The following is a 6,000-nucleotide window of genomic DNA, read 5'->3' on the forward strand; positions in this document are numbered from 1 at the left end:
GGGGCCCAGAGGAGAGACCAGTGCTAATGCTATTGCTATCAGATGCTGTACCTGGGGGCCCAGAGGAGAGACCAGTGCTAATGCTATTGCTATCAGATGCTGTACCTGGGGGCCCAGAGGAGAGACCAGTGCTAATGCTATTGCTATCAGATGCTGTACCTGGGGGCCCAGAGGAGAGACCAGTGCTAATGCTATTGCTATCAGATGCTGTACCTGGGGCCCAGAGGAGAGACCAGTGCTAATGCTATTGCTATCAGATGCTGTACCTGTGGGCCCAGAGGAGAGACCAGTGCTAATGCTATTGCTATCAGATGCTGTACCTGTGGGCCCAGAGGAGAGACCAGTGCTAATGCTATTGCTATCAGATGCTGTACCTGTGGGCCCAGAGGAGAGACCAGTGGGCTATTGCTATCAGATGCTGTACCTGGGGCCCAGAGGAGAGACCAGTGCTAATGCTATTGCTATCAGATGCTGTACCTGTGGGCCCAGAGGAGAGACCAGTGCTAATGCTATTGCTATCAGATGCTGTACCTGTGGGCCCAGAGGAGAGACCAGTGCTAATGCTATTGCTATCAGATGCTGTACCTGTGGGCCCAGAGGAGAGACCAGTGCTAATGCTATTGCTATCAGATGCTGTACCAGGGGCCCAGAGGAGAGACCAGTGCTAATGCTATTGCTATCAGATGCTGTACCTGGGGCCCAGAGGAGAGACCAGTGCTAATGCTATTGCTATCAGATGCTGTACCTGTGGGCCCAGAGGAGAGACCAGTGCTAATGCTATTGCTATCAGATGCTGTACCTGGCTGTACCTGGGGCCCAGAGGAGAGACCAGTGCTAATGCTATTGCTATCAGATGCTGTACCTGTGGGCCCAGAGGAGAGACCAGTGCTAATGCTATTGCTATCAGATGCTGTACCTGTGGGCCCAGAGGAGAGACCAGTGCTAATGCTAATTGCTATCAGATGCTGTACCTGTGGGCCCAGAGGAGAGACCAGTGCTAATGCTATTGCTATCAGATGCTGTACCTGGGCAGGGGCCCAGAGCACCAATGCTAATGCTATTGCTATCAGATGCTGTACCTGTGGGCCCAGAGGAGAGACCAGTGCTAATGCTATTGCTATCAGATGCTGTACCTGTGGGCCCAGAGGAGAGACCAGTGCTAAGGCTATTGCTATCAGATGCTGTACCTGTGGGCCCAGAGGAGAGACCAGTGCTAATGCTATTGCTATCAGATGCTGTACCTGTGGGCCCAGAGGAGAGACCAGTGCTAATGCTATTGCTATCAGATGCTGTACCTGTGGGCCCAGAGGAGAGACCAGTGCTAATGCTATTGCTATCAGATGCTGTACCTGTGGGCCCAGAGGAGAGACCAGTGCTAATGCTATTGCTATCAGATGCTATACCGGGGGCCCAGAGGAGAGACCAGTGCTAATGCTATTGCTATCAGATGCTGTACCTGTGGGCCCAGAGGAGAGACCAGTGCTAATGCTATTGCTATCAGATGCTGTACCTGTGCCCAGAGGGCCCAGAGGAGAGACCAGTGCTAATGCTAATGCCATTGCTATCAGATGCTGTACCTGTGGGCCCAGAGGAGAGACCAGTGCTAATGCTATTGCTATCAGATGCTGTACCTGTGGGCCCAGAGGAGAGACCAGTGCTAATGCTATTGCTATCAGATGCTGTACCTGTGGGCCCAGAGGAGAGACCAGTGCTAATGCTATTGCTATCAGATGCTGTACCTGGGGGCCCAGAGGAGAGACCAATGCTAATGCTATTGCTATCAGATGCTGTACCTGGGGGCCCAGAGGAGAGACCAGTGCTAATGCTATTGCTATCAGATGCTGTACCTGTGGGCCCAGAGGAGAGACCAGTGCTAATGCTATTGCTATCAGATGCTGTACCTGGGGGCCCAGAGGAGAGACCAGTGCTAATGCTATTGCTATCAGATGCTGTACCTTGGCAGGGGCCCAGAGGAGAGACCAGTGCTAATGCTATTGCTATCAGATGCTATACCGGGGGCCCAGAGGAGAGACCAGTGCTAATGCTATTGCTATCAGATGCTGTACCTGTGGGCCCAGAGGAGAGACCAGTGCTAATGCTATTGCTATCAGATGCTGTACCTGGGGGCCCAGAGGAGAGACCAGTGCTAATGCTATTGCTATCAGATGCTGTACCTGGGGGCCCAGAGGAGAGACCAGTGCTAATGCTATTGCTATCAGATGCTGTACCTGGGGGCCCAGAGGAGAGACCAGTGCTAATGCTATTGCTATCAGATGCTGTACCTGGCAGGGGCCCAGAGGAGAGACCAGTGCTAATGCTATTGCTATCAGATGCTGTACCTGGGGGCCCAGAGGAGAGACCAGTGCTAATGCTATTGCTATCAGATGCTGTACCTGTGGGCCCAGAGGAGAGACCAGTGCTAATGCTATTGCTATCAGATGCTGTACCTGTGGGCCCAGAGGAGAGACCAGTGCTAATGCTATTGCTATCAGATGCTGTACCTGTGGGCCCAGAGGAGAGACCAGTGCTAATGCTATTGCTATCAGATGCTGTACCTGGGGCCCAGAGGAGAGACCAGTGCTAATGCTATTGCTATCAGATGCTGTACCTGGGGGCCCAGAGGAGAGACCAGTGCTAATGCTATTGCTATCAGATGCTGTACCTGGGCCCAGAGGAGAGACCAATGCTAATGCTATTGCTATCAGATGCTGTACCTGGGGCCCAGAGGAGAGACCAGTGCTAATGCTATTGCTATCAGATGCTGTACCTGGGGGCCCAGAGGAGAGACCAGTGCTAATGCTATTGCTATCAGATGCTGTACCTGGGGCCCAGAGGAGAGACCAGTGCTAATGCTATTGCTATCAGATGCTGTACCTGTGGGCCCAGAGGAGAGACCAGTGCTAATGCTATTGCTATCAGATGCTGTACCTGTGGGCCCAGAGGAGAGACCAGTGCTAATGCTATTGCTATCAGATGCTGTACCTGTGGGCCCAGAGGAGAGACCAGTGCTAATGCTATTGCTATCAGATGCTGTACCTGTGGGCCCAGAGGAGAGACCAGTGCTAATGCTATTGCTATCAGATGCTGTACCTGACCAGGGGCCCAGAGGAGAGACCAGTGCTAATGCTATTGCTATCAGATGCTGTACCTGGGGGCCCAGAGGAGAGACCAGTGCTAATGCTATTGCTATCAGATGCTGTACCTGCAGGGCCCAGAGGAGAGACCAGTGCTAATGCTATTGCTATCAGATGCTGTACCTGGGGGCCCAGAGGAGAGACCAGTGCTAATGCTATTGCTATCAGATGCTGTACCTGGGGGCCCAGAGGAGAGACCAGTGCTAATGCTATTGCTATCAGATGCTGTACCTGGCAGGGGCCCAGAGGAGAGACCAGTGCTAATGCTATTGCTATCAGATGCTGTACCTGGGGGCCCAGAGGAGAGACCAGTGCTAATGCTATTGCTATCAGATGCTGTACCTGTGGGCCCAGAGGAGAGACCAGTGCTAATGCTATTGCTATCAGATGCTGTACCTGGGGGCCCAGAGGAGAGACCAATGCTAATGCTATTGCTATCAGATGCTGTACCTGGCAGGGGCCCAGAGGAGAGACCAGTGCTAATGCTATTGCTATCAGATGCTGTACCTGGGGCCCAGAGGAGAGACCAGTGCTAATGCTATTGCTATCAGATGCTGTACCTGGCAGGGGCCCAGAGGAGAGACCAGTGCTAATGCTATTGCTATCAGATGCTACCTGGGGGCCCAGAGGAGAGACCATAATGCTATTGCTATCAGATGCTGTACCTGGGGCCCAGAGGAGAGACCAGTGCTAATGCTATTGCTATCAGATGCTGTACCTTGGCAGGGGCCCAGAGGAGAGACCAGTGCTAATGCTATTGCTATCAGATGCTGTACCTGGGGGCCCAGAGGAGAGACCAGTGCTAATGCTATTGCTATCAGATGCTGTACCTGGGGGCCCAGAGGAGAGACCAGTGCTAATGCTATTGCTATCAGATGCTGTACCTGGCAGGGGCCCAGAGGAGAGACCAGTGCTAATGCTATTGCTATCAGATGCTGTACCTGGGGGCCCAGAGGAGAGACCAGTGCTAATGCTATTGCTATCAGATGCTGTACCTGGGGCCCAGAGGAGAGACCAGTGCTAATGCTATTGCTATCAGATGCTGTACCTGGGGGCCCAGAGGAGAGACCAGTGCTAATGCTATTGCTATCAGATGCTGTACCTGGGGGCCCAGAGGAGAGACCAGTGCTAATGCTATTGCTATCAGATGCTGTACCTGGGGGCCCAGAGGAGAGACCAATGCTAATGCTATTGCTATCAGATGCTGTACCTGTGGGCCCAGAGGAGAGACCAGTGCTAAGGCTATTGCTATCAGATGCTGTACCTGTGGGCCCAGAGGAGAGACCAGTGCTAATGCTATTGCTATCAGATGCTATACCGGGGGCCCAGAGGAGAGACCAGTGCTAATGCTATTGCTATCAGATGCTGTACCTGGGGGCCCAGAGGAGAGACCAATGCTAATGCTATTGCTATCAGATGCTGTACCTGTGGGCCCAGAGGAGAGACCAGTGCTAATGCTATTGCTATCAGATGCTATACCGGGGGCCCAGAGGAGAGACCAGTGCTAATGCTATTGCTATCAGATGCTGTACCTGGGGGCCCAGAGGAGAGACCAGTGCTAATGCTATTGCTATAAGATGCTGTACCTTGGCAGGGGCCCAGAGGAGAGACCAGTGCTAAGGCTATTGCTATCAGATGCTGTACCTGGGGGCCCAGAGGAGAGACCAGTGCTAATGCTATTGCTATCAGATGCTGTACCTGTGGGCCCAGAGGAGAGACCAGTGCTAATGCTATTGCTATCAGATGCTGTACCTGGGGCCCAGAGGAGAGACCAATGCTAATGCTATTGCTATCAGATGCTGTACCTTGGCAGGGGCCCAGAGGGGGCCCAGAGGAGAGACCAGTGCTAATGCTATTGCTATCAGATGCTGTACCTGGGGGCCCAGAGGAGAGACCAGTGCTAATGCTATTGCTATCAGATGCTGTACCTGTGGGCCCAGAGGAGAGACCAGTGCTAATGCTATTGCTATCAGATGCTGTACCTGGGGGCCCAGAGGAGAGACCAGTGCTAATGCTATTGCTATCAGATGCTGTACCTGGGGGCCCAGAGGAGAGACCAGTGCTAATGCTATTGCTATCAGATGCTGTACCTGGGGGCCCAGAGGAGAGACCAGTGCTAATGCTATTGCTATCAGATGCTGTACCTGGGGGCCCAGAGGAGAGACCAGTGCTAATGCTATTGCTATCAGATGCTGTACCTGCAGGGGCCCAGAGGAGAGACCAGTGCTAATGCTATTGCTATCAGATGCTGTACCTGGGGGCCCAGAGGAGAGACCAGTGCTAATGCTATTGCTACCTGCAGGGGCCCAGATGCTGTCAGACCTTGGCAGGGGCCCAGAGGAGAGACCAGTGCTAATGCTATTGCTATCAGATGCTATACCGGGGGCCCAGAGGAGAGACCAGTGCGAATGCTATTGCTATCAGATGCTGTACCTGTGGGCCCAGAGGAGAGACCAGTGCTAATGCTAATTGCTATCAGATGCTGTACCTGGGGGCCCAGAGGAGAGACCAGTGCTAATGCTATTGCTATCAGATGCTGTACCTGGGGGCCCAGAGGAGAGACCAGTGCTAATGCTATTGCTATCAGATGCTGTACCTGTGGGCCCAGAGGAGAGACCAGTGCTAATGCTATTGCTATCAGATGCTATACCGGGGGCCCAGAGGAGAGACCAGTGCTAATGCTATTGCTATCAGATGCTGTACCTGTGGGCCCATAGGAGAGACCAGTGCTAATGCTATTGCTATCAGATGCTGTACCTGGGGGGAGAGACCAGTGCTAATGCTATTGCTATCAGATGCTGTACCTGTGGGCCCAGAGGAGAGACCAGTGCTAATGCTATTGCTATCAGATGCTGTACCTTGGCAG

At 53.0% G+C, this 6,000-nt stretch overlaps 1 long non-coding RNA gene across 3 annotated transcripts in view; it reads right to left on the bottom strand.

Moving 5' to 3' along the window:
- The window catches only part of LOC127920361 (uncharacterized), a 68,510-nt gene extending 62,625 nt beyond the window's left edge, over window positions 1–5,885 (bottom strand). The window contains exons 1-2 of one of the 3 annotated variants that reach the window (XR_008106072.1): window positions 5,731–5,885; window positions 1,134–1,187 (exon numbers count right to left, since the gene is read on the bottom strand). This is a non-coding gene — a long non-coding RNA (uncharacterized LOC127920361). Of the gene's footprint in view, window positions 1–1,133; window positions 1,188–1,349; window positions 1,457–4,290; window positions 4,655–5,730 lie in introns of those variants that run through there. The other 2 variants (XR_008106069.1, XR_008106068.1) reach the window with 2 other exon arrangements.
- Between the last annotated feature and the right edge of the window lie 115 nt (window positions 5,886–6,000).

The sequence above is a fragment of the Oncorhynchus keta genome, unplaced genomic scaffold (genome assembly GCF_023373465.1).
Source record: "Oncorhynchus keta strain PuntledgeMale-10-30-2019 unplaced genomic scaffold, Oket_V2 Un_contig_19158_pilon_pilon, whole genome shotgun sequence".
Taxonomy (NCBI): Eukaryota; Metazoa; Chordata; class Actinopteri; order Salmoniformes; family Salmonidae; genus Oncorhynchus; species Oncorhynchus keta.